This window comes from Diuraphis noxia, unplaced genomic scaffold, assembly GCF_037042655.1.
Source record: "Diuraphis noxia isolate RWA-SAM2 unplaced genomic scaffold, SU_Dnox_SAM2 contig0005, whole genome shotgun sequence".
Lineage (NCBI taxonomy): Eukaryota > Metazoa > Arthropoda > Insecta > Hemiptera > Aphididae > Diuraphis > Diuraphis noxia.
The window spans coordinates 23,997,954-24,016,843 of NW_028301715.1; the positions used below are offsets into that span (position 1 = coordinate 23,997,954).

Here is an 18,890-nt window from a genome sequence, read left to right on the forward strand (position 1 = left end):
TAATTAAACAAATCTAATTCGTTTCTAATGTTTCTATTGAAACATGTATTACCCAAAACAATATCATATAATATATTATCTATAGTAACTATTTATATAACATCATATTAATATTATAATATAAATCGTTATAAATCATAATAATATAATCTTTTTAAAATACAGTGAAGATGGCTGCCATAAAATATTAATATATTTTAGAATTTTACTTGAAAATTAAAAAAATACATTTTGTTAAAGAACTTATTGTGTAGGTACTCGGCTAAGCTTCTACCAAACTCTATATCAACCCATCTAACTATATGCACTGTGTAGATGATTGACTCTATAAATCAAAACTTAAAAGCAGATAAAATTTCAAATATTAATTATAATTGATTTCCATACATTTCTAACCGATTATATTACTAAATAAATGATTGTTTCTCATCATTATAAAGCGAAAAAAATAATTATAAATTGGTTTGCATATTTTTAAAATTAGTACAATGTTTAAACTTTTAATCAAGTTAAAAAATACAATGACATTGTTGGATAGAGACGTAGAGGTGTCGTTGTCTAGAGACAATCTAGTCATTGAATAAGTTACACTGATGAAATGAATTTGTTAAATTTGAATTCAATAATAAATCAATGTAAGTATCTACCTATATTATGAAAAAAGAGACGGTATGTCAGCCAATCATAATAATTCTGCAGTTTTAACGAATTTCATCAACATTTCAGATACTATACGCTCATAAAAAGTTAATGTGACTTTAAACCAAACTTTTTTTTTAATCTTCGTATGAAAAACTTATGAGAAACCGTGTATATTATATTTTTAAGCCCTAAGTATAAAAATTAAAAATCGAATGTATTTTTAACTAGGTGCAAAAAGTTTGCAAATTTGGTATTTTTAAAAAATACTTTAACTTTTGAATCGCACTTATAAAAAAATTGTGTGTACTTATTATATTTTTAATTTAGTCAATTTTTAATTACTGTCATTTAAACTGGTGAGGAATTGTGTTTTTCAAGCTTTTTACTCATCATGAACAAAATTTTGTCATATAAATTTAATTTAAATTAAAAATGACAAATATATTCAATTTTCTATGATAATTTCTAGTTTCTACGGTTAAAAACGATGTTTTGTTTTACTTCATAAATCAAAAATTAAATCATTTAAAATCTAGATTCGCATAAATACTCCCGATTTTTGTATTTTTTTCACTCAATTAAGTATCACTAAAGTGCCGCAAAATTTCTACTCTTGCAGACTCCTGAGCACCGACTATATCCAACTTGCTGAAAAAACAAAAATCACTATTGGAGCGTTATTTCTATCATAACTCACTCATAATCTAATACTATCATATTATTTTGTAAGACATTTAAAAATTAAAAATAATAATTTGTTAGTACCCGCCAAACAAATATTTATATTTTATATAATGTGAAAAAGTATTATTATTATTATATTATTATCAAAATATTATACAACCAAAAAAATTAAGGCATCTAAAATTCATTCAATATTTTGCAATATATAGGTACAAGAATATATGCAACGCGACGTATTATTTATCATCCATATGTATTTCAAAGGTATTTTGTATTTAATCCGATAACAAATAAACTAATTTCATAAAATAAGTTATGATGTTATATGAACATTTGAATTGCATTTTTTTCAATAATATTAGGTAATAAATTTTATTTTTCCTAAAAGATTCTCAAAACAATAAATTATTTTTCAGAACACGCATTTTTAAGGAGTAACGCAATTCTGAAAACACTATCATACAATTTATGTCTAATATCGGATGATACACCGATAAAAAAAATAATAGATATATTCAATTTTAACTTGAAAATATAAAAAAAACTATATAGAAACCATTTCGAATTTCCCGCACATTAAAAATAATTATTAGAGTAATATTATTATATTCTGAGACTCGAAAACTACTATGAGAATATTAAAATTTATTAATTATTTTATGTAGATATTCGCCATTTGGTATGTAGCATGATTATTTATAAATGGTTTAGTATGAAAAAGTTCATAGCAATATAATATTTACTTTTACATTTACACGAGCAATTTTTAATTTTAGATGTTTTTTTAAAGTTGTGGTGCGAAAGCAGAAAATTCAACTAGTAACTTCCCGTTCTTCTTAAATGCCTTTATGGATAGTGATTTTAGCTGTGCACAGATAATCACATACAATGGTCACGAAACGAAGACTAATTGTGCCTGATTATTTTATTACCTACCTGTTTATATATTTCTTGTTGGGTAACGCTTCCTTGGTCAACACTTCAAACGTTCATATTATTCATATGTATGGAAAAAGAAACATTTCAAATAACCAGAGTTAAAAAATAACTGAGGAACTTGTACTAAACAGTCAATTATATAATATATTTAATATTTATAGAACAATTAGTTTTCAAAATTGTTTACTATCTCTATTATGAAAACTCTGTAATTAATAAAGCTCTAAGTCCAATAACAAGAAAAATAATCATCATTTTTGAAATTTTATTGTCAACGTTGTATACCTACATAATTTCTCTCGAGTCATCAAGTATTGTATAGTGCTAAACTCTTGCAGCACGATGTAAGTGCAATTGTACAACACCCAAAAGATAAATGTGTAAGAAATATTCTTTGGTAGAGGATGGGCTACTATACTTTCCGTAAAGCTAATACACTAAAAATGAGAAAACATGGTTATCAACACCCTGTACACGTAAACGAGAAAAATAATTATTGCTGGTAGCTCGTGGTGGCGTAAGTCGTTTTAATTGCTTTTTCGACATAAATTTCTCATTTTGCGGGTGGATGAATCATTATTAATGTCCACAAACTGTGGTTATATTGTGCAGGGTGAAAGAGGCAATAGCCATAAATGACAGTTACAAAAACCTGAACCCGAGAGGAGGTTTTCGACTATTATTTTTAAAATAAACACATTTATAAGGTAAGTACAACAATAATATTATATTGATATGTATACAGCAATAAATTATAAGTACACGGGAAGAAGAAGATAAATGTTGTGATAGATCTACTGCAGAATAAGACAATATCTATAATTTATCTTTATGTATGGTATGCGGAATTCGTTCGTTTCCAAATACTAAAATTATGATCATTTATGAAATATTAACGAAAAAAAAATTGTGATTTTTTTCTCTGTGGAAATCTCCCCAAACACTTCCCATGTCTTGGCGCTTCACGTTAGACAACAATACAGCATATTAGGTATGAGCAGACGTGCAGTTACGTTTTTAGCTTCAATAACTGTCTGCAGTGACGAAATTTAAAAAGTCTTTATTATGAAACCTCCAAAAGTGATTAGACCACTTGTACAATATATAAATTACAGATTAACGTCATTTCGATTTATTTTTGTAAAATTAGATAAATATGTCGAAAGAAATTTATACGCAATTAAATAATCCAAAAAAAAAAAAAGATTATTAAGTAGGAACACGCTTCATACCTATTTTACATATTATTTTAGTGAATACTTAATAGTAAATAAGGCTTGCCAATTATATAACATTATTTAATATCGTCAGCGACACGCACGCACGCACGCACGTACCTAACCTAACCGCGGTAAACCAGGTACTTATTAATTATTTTTTATTTTTATTTTATTATATAAATATAAAATAATACCTCTAAACCTACGATTGTTTCTCCCTATAACTGTTTCACGGCGTCGATCAATGTACACTTAAATTAATACCACAGATTAAGATGGACAAACTGTTAAAATACTAAGCAGTAAGTATATGTATATCTGTAAAGGAAGCGGTCAAAAATCTATTTTCAAACTTAATCCAAATAAATTAGCGATCAAATGTTACACTCGCAGTTTTTGCAGCATTTTAAAATGATCGATTAAAGGGACAGTACTAATTGAATCTAAACATAGATATTTATAGTGATCCAAGTTTGAAGTTAGAAACGTAATTATTCGATTGTTTCATCGGGTCGCTCGTTGATTGTACTAAAAACATACCAAACAATTTAAATTAAACTTTAATAACCATTAATGATTTGTATTAGATCAATATTCTTCCTTTATTTTAGAATTAATGTTAGACAATATTAGATCCCTAACATCCATAATATTATAAATTATAAAGCTATGTACCGCAGTGCTCGGCTTGTAAAGTGATATTGGAAGTTCTCTGATGACAAAAAAACGTGCGTCCCCCAGCTAAATATTACATGTGGTACAATATTACACACATTTCGTATTTTTATACACAAAAAAAAAAAAAAAGTTACATTGCAATTTTGCGACAAAAATCCTAAGCGAAGTGATTTCTCTTACGTCCTAATGCAAATAAGAAAATACCTACACTAAAAATGATCTGAAATTTAATTGCGGTACCTTTGCGTACTTCCAACCCTTCCAGCCACTATATACTGTCCTAGTAATCAATATGGGAGGGGAGTTTATACGCTTGTCGGCAATCACAGTTTTCCAGAGAACAAAATCGGAGGTAGGTATACGTTGCGAGAAAATATACGGCAAAAAATTTTTTAAAAAACCATCGTCGTCCGTCGTCTATTCGCGAGGTGTCTACTGCACATCGTGGTGCCGAGTGTCGGCGACGAGTAAATGTATATATTATATTTATAATATTAATTCTTATACAAGCATGCAAGTGGTTCGTTAGAGGGGGTAACCGAGTCCAAGTGCAAGGTAAGGGCGGGAGTTGGCCGTAAGTGCATCTGCAGGTGCGTTTTGTCGGCCAAGGTGTATAATACCTACCTATTGCAAGTCGGTGTGCAGTCTTGGTCCGGTGCAGCGGTTACGCCATCACCGCGGATGACGCGTGGGCCAGTGGCGACCTGTGGTGACGGCGGCGGCGGTTACCGGACGACAGTGATAATATTGCCTCCGTACAACAGACCAACGAGACAGTCCGGCGCGGTGACCGCCGACATGGTGACGGTTATGCGGCGCGCAGCGGTCGGACCGCGCCGCGTTCAACAGTATAATATTATTGGTAGCGTGTACTATTAATATTTAACAATATAATAATTATTATTACAAATGATATTTATCGCGTGGTGCTAATAATGTCATATCGTGGCGTGTATTACGTGACGAAATATTGTGATGCATAATATTTCGTGGTGTTGTTATTATTATTATTATCTGGCGCGTGTGTACAAAATACTACAACTGTGAAATTATTACGGACCGAAGCGGACATATACGACGGGACACACGCACAAGCACACGCGTTCGCCCGCGATCGCTCCGGTCGGACGCCGGCTGTAGTATTAGCGGCCGCGGGACGACTGACGCGACGAGTCGGCGGGACGACTGGCGCGCGGAGTCGACGGGACGCTCTGTTCTGTGCGTACTCGCCGACGAGCCAACGCGCGCGCCGCCGAACGTGTGTGTGCGATACGATGTCACGCCGCCGGCGCGTCCGTGGTCGTCGTCGGCGACGGTGGCGGCGGACAACAAGTGCTTCTTGACCGTGTAGTCGGCGGCGCTTGCGTGCCCGCTGCAGCCCACCCGCGGGTCGTGCCGTTTACGCGTGATTCTTCGTCGGCTCGCATATGTGATATTATGGGGTGACAGTGATGTTTGGCCCCCGACCTGGTGGTTCGCCCATAACCGCGGTTGACGCCCTCGACAAAAAAAACCCTCATGTCACGCGACGGGTTTCCTTAGTAATTTTTTTGTTGTATATCGTTCGAAAAACCTTTAATGCATCGGTAATAATAGGCAACTAGCGGACCGTGGAAGATAGAAAACTGGACCGTCAACATATTATTATCTTATAATTTTGATGTTAAACTTTTAGATTTTTTTTCTCCAATAGAAATTACTTTCCAATCCCTACTTAATGCTTCGGCTACCTTAATTTAATATATAATACTGTATAAGTATAAGTAATGAAAAAAATTTAAAAAAGATTACTAGGGGACATTTCTCAGTCCTTGTTCGCTCACCAACCACCTGTAAAGTGGACCAAGACCACCCCGTCAACCCACACTGTCCTATCGTGAAGCTTTGTTCCCGCGACTTAGAAGGTCACCCATATTTGCATCTTCTAATTTTAAACGAAATATACAAAACTCTTTTTTATAATAGTATAATGTTGAAATATATTACTTTCATAATACGCATTGCGTAAGTTTTTAGTCTTTAATTTGTCATTTTTATAATATATTATAATATAATATATAATATATTTGTTTCTTGCGACCATTAGGTCTCAGATGAAGCGCATGCGTGCCTGCAGCCCACCCGCTAGTTTACGCAATTTTCTGTCGGCACCTATATATGGAGACAAAAATTGACCCTTGAATAATTTCCTGATATGAGATCGTGTTACTCGACGAGTTTCCCTGATTTTTTATTTTATACTTCGAAAAACCATTTGTATTTTACCTAAAATATAAATATAACATTTTAGTAAAAATATATGTATATTGTTTACAGTGAATAGCCTTCTTGAGAACTTATTAGAAGGTCCACCTAAAATCAATAGTGGTGATAAGAAATAGCAAGGGACCCGTTGTAGTCATGGACAAATTGTATTCATAGGACATAACATTTTTTTTAACTCACCTACCCATGAAATACTGATACTGAAATTAAGTTTCAAATAACAAAAATTGTCCGGATTATTCCCAAAAACGATGCAGGCTGCCGTCACTGGGAAGGACAGTAATCGGATAACCCTACCCACTTCCACAAAAATTAAATAATCCTATTCAGAGAAAGGTTATCTAAATAGATAGTAATATTATTTTTCAATATGCATATTTCAGTTCTCAAAAGGTTTTTATCCACTGTCTTGCTAACGCTGAGAAATATAAACACAAAAAACTTTTGTCGTACTCAACATGACTAATACAATCCACAAAATGTCAACATTTGGCACTTAGAAAATAATGACATCTTTAATGTAGGTAGTAAGTAAAAAAATAATATTAATACACTAGTCTGATGGTTATAGACTATAGTCTATATAGCTATAGGGCAGGGGTGGCCAAACTTTTTTTGGTCACGATCTACTAAAAATATACTTCACCTTTGAGGATCGACTTTTATAGAAAATTTTTTTATTATTGAATAAGTGCATATAATTATATAAACATACAATAAGTATTATTAACTAATTACTAAAAATAATATAATAATAAATAATAATTTCTAAAATCTAATTATATAAGTTTAATTAACATATTATTTTGTTGATCTGGTCATTGTTGAAGTGTGACATTGCATGTCGTTGACCAATTGGTCGCGAATAGTTGCTAACTGCTAATCGAAGACACTGCTCCAAATGGTCATCAGAGAGCGTAGATCGAAATTCTGTTTTTATCATTTTCATGTGAGAAAATGCTATTTCGCACAAATATGTAGATCCAAAATAACTATGTAACTGCAAAGCTACACTCCTCAGACCCGGATATTTTTCTTCACTCAGTAAAGAGACTGAGGTGTAAAACAGACACCAACAGAACACAGAAGACAGAACAACAGAACACAGTGAAATGAACATTCGTGACCGATAAATATTTGACACACGAAACCAGATTAAGATTAAACAGATAAAACATATCGACAATTCGATAACAATTCGTGCGCGTATCCCTAAAAATAAATTCTAACATTTGAAATTGTTTGTTTTTTTTTTTTTTCAAAATTGACCGTTTGGCCGCCCCTGCTATAGGGTATAAGATTTAAAAGATAGACCTGTCGACTTATACACGTTTAATACTATTAAGCGGGGACGAGGTGGCCGAGTGGTCTACCGCGTCGGCTGTGGCTCAGCTGGACCGGGTTCGATCCTCGACCATCGGGCGGCATTTTTCTCCGGGCAAGTCACGGTGTCCAGAGAACAAGTCCCGCCATCCCCCACTCTGGGGCATGGCAGAAACCTACGGGTGCCCCAATATAAATTCTGCCAAAACTCTCAACCACGTGTAAAACCAACCTACAGTTCCATAAGAACCTACAGTACTACCCCCTTCCCAATGGCCTTAGTTGCCGCGGGATAATTAAAAACAAATAAATAAATAAAAAAAAAAATACTATTAAGTCAATGATCACCTTTATCATTTTAATGCTATCAATTATGAAATCATCTTTAAACTAACACTTTTTGGAATATGATAATATACAATAAAAATTGCTGTTGGATCTAAAGGTGAACTCTGTGCAAAATAGAAACGTTTCTTTTTTTATATACCAATGTACGTATGGATTGAACATAATTTATGTATTATATCAATTTTATTTTTTATTTTTAAACAAAACATTTTGGCGATTTTTTTTTTTAGAATTCGCTTAGGGTGTTATATATTTGAAAAAAACATAGTAGCACAACAAGTGTTTAAAAATAAACTCGGTGGACTGTAGGTATAGTGACAATTGACATAGCTACATTTAAACAATAAAAAGCAAACAAACATAAAATACTCTTAACAGTATATAAAAATTACTATTCCATACATTTTTTTTTTTCATAAATAAATGTATTTACAATCTGTAATATAATAAAACAATAAGTAAATTTGAAATTTTTTCCATACATTTACAGTTGTGAAATGAACCTGTCAATGATTATATTTTTTTGGATTTTTAAACAATAACGTTCTAACAATAGCTAATGTTACGTATAAACATATATAGTATAGTATAGATAAGTTATTATTAAAACGTTTAAAATGCAATAAAAGATTAATTATAATCAAATTATGAATATTCATTTTTTTTTTAAGACTTAATTTTTCATATTAAAGTAAACAATTAGTCTTTATAAAAATTACATACAATCGAGAAACAATGTAAATAAAATAATCAATATAAACATTAAACATACTTATTACATAAACAGTATGCGTGGAGTTGTGGAGTTACATTTCTATTTAAATTACTCATATCATTCTTATTCTAATATTTTATCACTCCAGGTAAGGCTACCAGATGAGGTCGTATAAGCCTGAGTGGTCGAATGTCCACTGAATTGTTTAATATCTGAATGGCTGTTGGAGCTACTGGATTAATGTGATAACATCTCAGTCTTATCTCATGTTCGGAGATAAACTTGGTGATTTCTTTTGTAACTATATATAAGGCATCATCAAAATAATAATACCATGGCATAAGTATAAATAAGTTAATGTGTTATACATTATAGTGTTTCAGCATAACGGCTAAACCGTTACATTACAACTCTCCAAAAAGTATAATTTCATCAATTATAATATATATTGGAACGTTAAATTTATTATTTTTTATAAAAGTATGTGTCTGGTTTAAACAGTTGATACAATTAATGATTAAAAAATTAAGCAAATTAATGATAAAAATATAGTGTTCCAACGTTGAAGTACACATCGATCTAATTTACGAATAAATTTATATTCATTTTTAAATGTGATGTTAGTAAATAAATGTCATACATTCATACTACAATCACTTAAATCTTAAATTGGAATGTGCATTACACACGTTTATTGTAGTATAGAATTTAAAATAAAAATCCTAATGAATTGATCATTACAATTATATTCTCAAATAAGAAAATAATTTTTTTTTATTTAATATGTCCCCCTCAATCTTTCTTCTATCCTCCACTCCAATTTCGAAATAGTCATAAATATGATTATTAATTTTATTTTGGAGGCTGGTTTTACCATATAATTGCTTTTAAGATAATTGCTGTTTTTAACTCTTTGTATGTTTTGTAATATCTTATTATTATCTAGTTATGTTATTTTATATTATAATTGTTGAGCTATAATAATAATAGTAAAACTAAAAGCTAATAAAAAAAATATTTGTTTGGATAATATAACAAACAAATATATATATATATATATATATATATATATATAGTATATACATTATATAATGAACATTTAAAAATGTTCACACATAAACATTTACAGTATTATAAATTAAATTGTATATGTGCCAGCCGGCAGCCTAACTTTTTGTTTTTTTTTTCATAACTAGATTAACCAAGTATTTAACTGTCAACATATTATTTTTTTTTGTACGATTTCTTTAATTTACTTGCCAAAAGTTAACTTTAAACCACTTAAAAAAAATGTTTAAATATAATTACTTTTTTGAAATCGATTAGCGTTAAGTATTTTATTTTTTTATCATATAGGTAATCAGATATATTTTTTGTATTTCATTTTTCAATTATTTAAATTTAAAACATATTAATTTGTATTTAAATTAAACTAATTTATATCACAATCACGATAGCTCAATTATTATTAATATTAAACTTATTAGATAAGAATTAGGAATTCCTCATTTTCAATAGGTAATTTTGCTGCTTTAAAAATCATTAAATGTTATATTGAAACTTTTGATTTGTAAACTGAAAAAGAAAATAATGGAATAACTTTGTCAGTTGAAATTTTGTGATACAAAGGTTTTTTTCGCATCAGGGCAATAAATTGGATTAAAAGCCCAAAGGGGATTGATCTTAAACACAAACACACAATAGAGGTGATCCTAATAACCTAACCTAAACTAACCTATATGAAATTATAATCAACAATCACTGTAAACAAAATATAGATTAATATTTTTCGCAAAAAATTATTATAAAATTTTTTTTATTTTTTTTATTGATTAAATAAACTCAGCAACTACATGGCCATTAGTTACAATAAATTATGGTAGGTTTACAAGATATAAGATTTTAACAATATATATATATATTTTTAAGAGGTGTTTGGCGTAAAAGTATAGTTTCTAAGTATTTATATAAAAAGGGAAGAAAGAAAAAAAAAGGAGGAAAACAATTGTAAATTATTAAATTAAGTTATAGAGGCCTGTTGACTTCAAAAAAACTATCATTTTATTGTTCTCCGCAGCATTGGATCCCAATGCGATATCGAGGGTCGCATCCAATCCGCTGTTTTGTCGTTCTTGTTGATATCTTAGGCATTCTGTTATGATGTATTTCATTGATATTTGAACACCGTGGACTTCGCACGAGGGGGGTTCTTCCTTAGCCATTAGGTGCCCATGTCTAAGTCACATGTGTCCTATTCTCAATCTGTTAAGTAACGATTCTTCTTTTCTATTTAAAGAGCTGTTTATCCACCTGAAGGTACTAGTTACTTTTAATTCTGTTAAGTTTGGTGTTTTGTTGTTTCCATGTATGTTGGAACCCTACACTATGTATATGTAGGGCTTCGTTTAATTTGTTCAGTATTTTTATCGCTATGTCTCCGGGTTTGAACTAGTTTTTAATGCTATTAAGGGCACCCAAGGAGTCACTGAATATTATATGGTTGGGATGTTCGTCATCTAAAGTTAATTTGATCGTCTCGAGTATCGCTATTGCCTCGGCCGTATGTATGGAACAGGTGTTCGGTAGCTTCAATGGTTCGTTTTGGTTCCTTAGTATTATTGAAATTCCTCCTTGGTCTTGTGTCTTAGATGCGTCTGTGTAGACTTCTTGGTATTCTTTGTAGTTTTCTAATATGCTTTTTATTATTTTGTTAGCTTATGTACCATTACTTAATGTCAACGAACTGAATAAAAAAACACAAACATTTATATGCCATAATTTTTAATACATTTTCAATTATTTCAGAAAATTACTATAAGTATTAGGTATTTTATTAATAAATATTAATAATTACTTCAATCAGTCATAGTAAAATCGTAATACATAATAAAATATTTATCTTATAATGATATATAATGCTATAATCGGATTTTTCATTAGCCAATTTAAAATAAATTCATTAGAATTTTAAATTAATTTGTTATACGTCTATTAGTTATTTTAATATAACTATTGCTCTGGTATTCTATGTGAATACACAACCCTCTACATTAAATAACTTATTTTAATAGTCTTTACAATTATTACACTTAAATTAATAATAATAAATCTTGTTCATATTTAAAATACATAACAACAAAAAACAACAATAAGAATATAGAAACCTACCAAATTATATTTGGGCATTTTAACAATTATTTAAATTTTATAAAAAAAAAATGTAAAAGCTCATTACATTATTTTTAAAGTTAGTTAAAAACAGTAGTAGGCCAATGAGTTTAGGTTTTATTATAAATTATGTTGGAAAATCTAAATGAATCTTAATGAATCTAAATTAATTTCAAAAACTATATTAATTCATATCATCTACAAAAATACCATTTAATTTATTAAATATCAATGGTTACCTTACAAATATTAATACAAACATTATTTATTTATTATTATTATTATATATAAATCCTATAAAAAATTTTATATCAAGTATATAACCCGCATACTAATTATACTTGCATAATAACATAATAAAAGAAAGAATTCAGTGGTTATACTTTTAATTAATAAACTGTGCTTAATTTAGATTTTGATTGGATAGATTTATTTTAAGTAAATATGTACAGTGGTTCCGTTTAATGTGATCAGAAAAATTGAAAAAAGCAACTAAAAAACTATTCAAAAGTTATGGTGTTAACTACAAAGCTTTCAACAGGTGTTATTATTTAATTTCACAATAAAATAAAAATTACTTTTATGAAAAATAAATTACTACAAGGCACTTGTAATGAAGTCCAACTAACTTTTGATTGTATTTTTGATTTTTTCTTTATTTTGAATGATTTTTTTTTTTAAATTTTTATTTCAAGAATATCAATAAATTAATAGTCAAGATTAAAATTTAAAATGTTCTATTGACTCATATTGAAAAAAAATATTATACACCGTATTGGTGCATTATAAGTTTCAATCATGAGATCAATATCAGAAAATATGTATCTTTATTATGTTAAGTGGAATTTATTGTTACAAGTAGCTTAAAATACAATGAGTACTTACATTTGAAATACTGCAATATTAAAAACTTTAATTTTTTTTGTTTTAACTATTTTAATTTCAGTAATAAAATATATTATTCAAGTATTAAACATTATTTCCATTATTATTCATTTATATACAGGGAATAGCACTGAATTTAATTTAAAATTAGGTTACAATGAATAATTATATTTTTGTAGGAAAGGTTACACAAGCATAAGCATGATTATTATTATAAGTATAAATGTTGAATTTATTATCATGAGTTATAAATTAAAAATATTTTATGTATAATAGCTCTCTGTAATTATCACTGGATTACTGGACTTAAAAGTATTTGCACTAAAAGTATATCATTATGTAGGTACCTAAAATAATATTAATTTCAAAAAAAGGGTATTTTTTAAATACAATTCAATGTAAAAAATGTTATATATAAAGTATAAGTATGCAAACGTAAATAATACGTTTAATACAGGTAAACATGTTTTGATTAAATTTTACAATAATGTCACGACAAGAGTGGCTCTATGGGTGGACTAGGGACAGTGCTGGTCCCTTCCCAACACCGAATTTCTAAAATATTGTACATTAAAAAAGTTTTCTGAAAATTATGACTCCCCCCCAAAAAAAAAAAAAAAAAAACACTAACTAAAGACACCTCAGTGTCATGACCATTTATTTTAAAAATTGGTGAACCAGTTATTTTTGACATTATTCCATATTCCATATTATAAATCATAATAAACATAAAAATATTGATATCATGTATAGTAAAATATTTTAAGTTCTTTAAGTAATTTGCAGATTTTATTCTAGGTGTTACACAATGACAAACAAAAAGACTAAAAGTTGACAAAGTGCCAACCCATTATTATCCTTTCAGTTTGCTATGTAATTATCTTAACAATAATTACTTTGGGATAATATTTGCTGAAATAAATTTAAACATTTTTACATTGGTAATATATGTATATTGGTTTTATTTATTTCGATATTTTAGCTAATTTTTCCATCTTTATTATGAAACTTTGCACGAACATTTCAATGAAGACTATATATGATACATGATTCTACCTACTTTGACCACGAATAATTTAATATTATAGTTATTATACTCAACACCCGAGTATTCCCATACAGCTGTTAGTTGCAGTATAGAATTATTTTAAAAAACTAACCATGTACAAGATCACCTAGTTTGCTAATTGCTGTACAAACTAAAAACTATGAAAATTATATTAATATGCGGTTACTATATTACTTACTATATTTTATAGATTGTTAAGAGCTAAAATATTGTATTTTATTGTTAGTTTTTTTTTATATTTTACATATTTTTCTAAAATATTTTAATAACATATTTAAGATTTAAGGGTTATTTTATTTTTGTCAGTTACCCAACCACGCAAATTATTTGAGTAAAATTCTTTCTCATCCAAACCTTTAATATAAGTTAAATGTTAAATAATTGAAATCAGAATTTCCATCAGATGCCATGAGACATGTTTTTAAATTAAAATAGATGAATAAAACATGAACGTTAACAGATTGATACCCAATAAACTTCTTATTCTTTATTTTAATATGGATCAACCTAAAAGGATTTAGTACACTTTATATTTGTTTTATACCTTCCGGTGTAGCATCTGCAGTAATTCAGTATAGATAAAAATTTATTTTACAGTATAAGTAAATAAAATTACGTCATTGATAACGATTGTGATATTCATTTAATTAATCGAATTCTCATTAACAATAAAAAGTCGGGAATTTATGTACTTAGATTGCTTGGCTGACGAATTGACAGGGAATAAGGATTACCATCCATTTATTTTGTAAGTCGAAGCTTACTTCTTAATAATATTCAATTAAGCCAGTTAGTAATAGCACGAGCGAGTGGATAGCGTTAAGTCCTGGCTTTTAAAAATTAATTATTTTCTTTCGTGTAAAAATAAAATGAATTTTTAAAAAATGATTAATGATATTACCTATCACTTTTACAGGTTGATTCAAAACACTGTTAAAAAAATTTACGACTTGATCGTCATTAAATCATTAAAATAAATTAAATTTACGAACAGATTTAAGTTTGGACTTAATCTTATTATTATACCAGACAACGTATTTAAATAGATATTGACAATAATTTAAATTGTTTCGTAAGATAGAAACGATAATCTATAATATTAGTAACTATTGGCGGATAGCATTTATTATTAAATCTGTAATTATTATTTTATAACTTTATTTTACTTGAATAAAAATAATACCTAGTCGATATAGGTGATATATTAATTATGTATTAACTGTGAATATTTAATATAATATATCTTATGAATATTCTTAACGTTACAAAAATTGTACTAGGTGTATAATTTATTATATTTTTCAGTTAAGGTATGATTTCAGAGACCAAATATCCTGTGGTTGCATAAGCGTTCTCAGACCTAAAATATTACAGGGGGGTGCTAAAATTAAAATAAGGCATAAGCATACACCAATTTACGCGGGGGGGCTCAATTAGAATAAGTAATATTTAGATTTTTGGCGGTCTTAAATCCACCTATAGCATTATCATAGTTTTAAATTACGTTTATACAATTCAAATTAACTTATTTTACCATATCCACATACAAATTCAATATTCAACGTAAATCATTTTAAACGAGCAAAAGCTGCAGCTGTCAGGTTATCTTATGTGTTCAAGAAAACTGTCAATTATACCTACATTTTTTTGAGCTGATTCAAAAAATTATAAAATTTAATTATTTCTATCTGCTTTAGTTCTATAATAATAATTTATTTTAGCAAATGTAAGTATAATTCTTAAATATGACACGAGTCACAGATATGTGCTAAAGAATAAAATAAAAATATAGGTTTAGTAAAATACTAGACTAGCAGTAAATAAAACTTGGAAGTTCATAATTTCTCTATCGTTTTGTTTAATTAAATCTCTGTCAAAACTTTATTATCTGAATATTACAATTCATAACCTTAATCCTAACTCCTAATAGCTTTCGTTTGCTAGTCATAATCTTTTTCGCGGTGATATCTTTTGTAAATAATTATTAACAGTCACCCGCGAGTACTAACTCTATTTGTCTTTGTTCTGAGATTGCATTTAAAACTTGCGTGTAATCAACGAATAGTCGAATAAAATCAGAAAGGAAACAATGGTCGATGAAATTTAATGCAGGGTTTGAGCTTTTATTTCAATAGACGCCGTGTTGTTTGAAAATACTTATGTGAGCTTTAAAACAAAATAAGTACCTACCTACGAACATATACATGATATATTAATATATGTATATAACTATTAGCTATATATAAGTATATAATATTTAAATTTAAAATATAACGAATAAATATACAATCTATATGGTTGGAAAAAAATAAACTTAATGTGTGTGTAGGTATTAGAAAATATTAGTGGCCTACATTAAAAAGTGCTAATAATACATTAAGAAATGAAAAAATAAAGATATATCGTAATATAAGTGTGTATAGAATCTATAGAAGTATCATATATACTATAGATAATACTTTTATGACTTATGATGGATTATAAAAATAAAATATATTTATTTAATACTTTTTAAAATTATAATTTACTAAGCAAAAGATACTTAAATTTGTTGAGTAAAACATGTAAGTTGTTAAAAAATTTTACAGTTTTAAACTCACTGGCTAGATTTTATGACATCAAATAATTGTTTAGTCTTATACAAATACGTAGATGAATTATACTACCAGTATTAGGTACTTACTGAAATACTGACACATTATATATACCAGGGCCGTGTTAAGCTTTTTGGAACCCAAGGACACTGATATAAGTTGATAAGTCACCAACAGTGGATTATCAAGCTCGAGGCGCCCCTTGATTTTATCAAGCTGTGGCATCCCTCCTTTGCCCCCTCCACTTGACACGGCCCTGATGTACACAAGTAAATCATAAAATTTCAATAAATATATTTACAACTCAAAGGTCAACACCTAGAAGTTGTCTCTTTTTCAATTAATATAGTTACTGCCTTATATAACTGCTAATATCAAAACATTTATTACATACATATAAAATATAAATTACTATCGCATTATAAATATTATGATAACATTTTTTTTTTCTTTGAAAACTATCACATTTTGTGTGACCGGCTAATGAAATTTTCTCCCAAGACCATTTTACTTTGACCAACCATTTATTATTTATCGTTTTAAGCTATGGACGCTATAGTAAAAGTAAAAGTTTACCCAAAATGTAGTTATCAAAAGTTTTTCTTACTTGCGTGTAACGTTTAAGCACAAAATCTACTAATATGACCATTTCTTTACACTACAATACCTCTTATCATTAATTATCATTATTAGATAAGAACATGTTAGACTATAACTTAGACCCACTAGAGTTGTTTTATGTTTCGCAATTACATACCAAATTTAACCTCCAGAATAATCCTTTTTACTCTGATATTCAAAAAATTTAAATCAATTGATTTATTATTAAATTTTAAGTTACAACTACGTAAGAATTTTCATTACATTTCAATTTTGAAGCAAGTTATATGAACATTTCATATTTTACAAAAAAACATCTTTTAAAATTAAAACATCAAAATAAACCTCGTGGGGTCTTAAATATTAGTTTTACCTTTAAATTCTATAAAATGCATATATTTATACCCAATATAGTATTATTTATCCAACAAACATATAGAGTTATAAATGAATTAGTCTGGACGTAAAATTTGTTATGTCGTACGTTTGTCGACCAAGGTTAGACGCGACTACGCGAGTGTACAATATCCTCTTAATTATAAACTAAAATGCACAACACTTTGAAATAGTAATTACTAAGTAATACGGTGCAGTCTCTAAGAAATTTGAACGTTTATAAACACCTGGCTATATTATGTTTGTATAAACCGTACTTCGCTAAAGATCGTTATTCAAATGCAACGAACTTTAGATTATTTGATAATTAAATAAGAATATAACCGATATGTAGTGAGCACATACAGTTAATTGGATAAATTAATTACTAATACATTCCAACGACGTACAGTTTATATTACGAAAAGCTCACCGTGCTCTCTTATAAACCTCTTTCGTGTCTTCCGGTCCCCGTTAAGTCGATCTGTGATGGGTTTAGGATCAAAAATATGTCATACGTGAATTCAAAGTTAACCGTAGCCAGACTTAATCTGTAGACTTGACCTTTAGTAAACTTAATGAGGTGGTCCGATGCAGCACAAAGAGATTAGAAAAGGATTATAATGAAATGCATGCTCAATTAGTGTCTACGGCAACACTATGAGTGAATTAATAATTATAGTACTTATAAACGTATATTTGTTAGTATCGGGAATTTTGTGTTTCATACATTTTCTGATTTTTATAATCTATTACAGTCTATATGCATCGAAGTGTTATTACATAAAACAAAATAATTCAACTGATGAATTGCGTACAATATTAATTTTAATTCAAACTTTATATTTCATATATCTAGGAAAATTGTCTGTAACCAACTCCCATAATTATTTTCAATAATATCGTAGTAAGTAGTAACTATAATAATATGATATACAATATACTCAATAAATTATTAACACTTATAAAAGTTACATTGTGCCTCTGCTAATTGTTTCTTCGACAGTCATAAATACACATTAAAATCAAATTTGACATTTTCCGTGTATTGTTTAGATTGTCTTTCTCTGTCGTGGAACTATTTTTTAGTGCACCACACATCTCTTAGTACATTTCGTTTTTCAGATAAATCTATGAAGACTTAATCTCATAGTTTACTTATAGATACTTCTAATATTGTAATTTATCAGGTTTAGTTAACGCCTGACTGCAGCTCTATATGATTTTTTATTTTGTTCTAAATGTATTTACCTATCTAGTATCTACCACTATGATTGATTGTTTTTATTTATTTTTTTGTCATATACAATACGTAACCAGTTAACAGGTCCTAGAACAATAAACATGTTTTTAAATTTAAAAAAGCTATTTCCAATAATTTCAAC

At 28.6% G+C, this 18,890-nt stretch overlaps 2 protein-coding genes across 4 annotated transcripts in view; one reads left to right on the plus strand and one right to left on the minus strand.

Annotated features, from left to right (window-relative positions):
• The window catches only part of LOC107169483 (rhodopsin, GQ-coupled-like), a 109,946-nt gene extending 104,542 nt beyond the window's left edge, over positions 1-5,404 (minus strand). For all 3 annotated transcript variants that reach the window (XM_015519233.2, XM_089229358.1, XM_015519234.2), the window contains exon 1: positions 4,788-5,404. The gene's annotated coding sequence lies outside the window, so the exon portion shown is untranslated. The remainder of the gene's footprint in view (positions 1-4,787) is intronic.
• The window catches only part of LOC107163652 (phytanoyl-CoA dioxygenase, peroxisomal-like), a 110,081-nt gene that overhangs the window by 82,348 nt on the left and 8,843 nt on the right, over positions 1-18,890 (plus strand). The gene's annotated exons all lie outside the window — the stretch shown is intronic.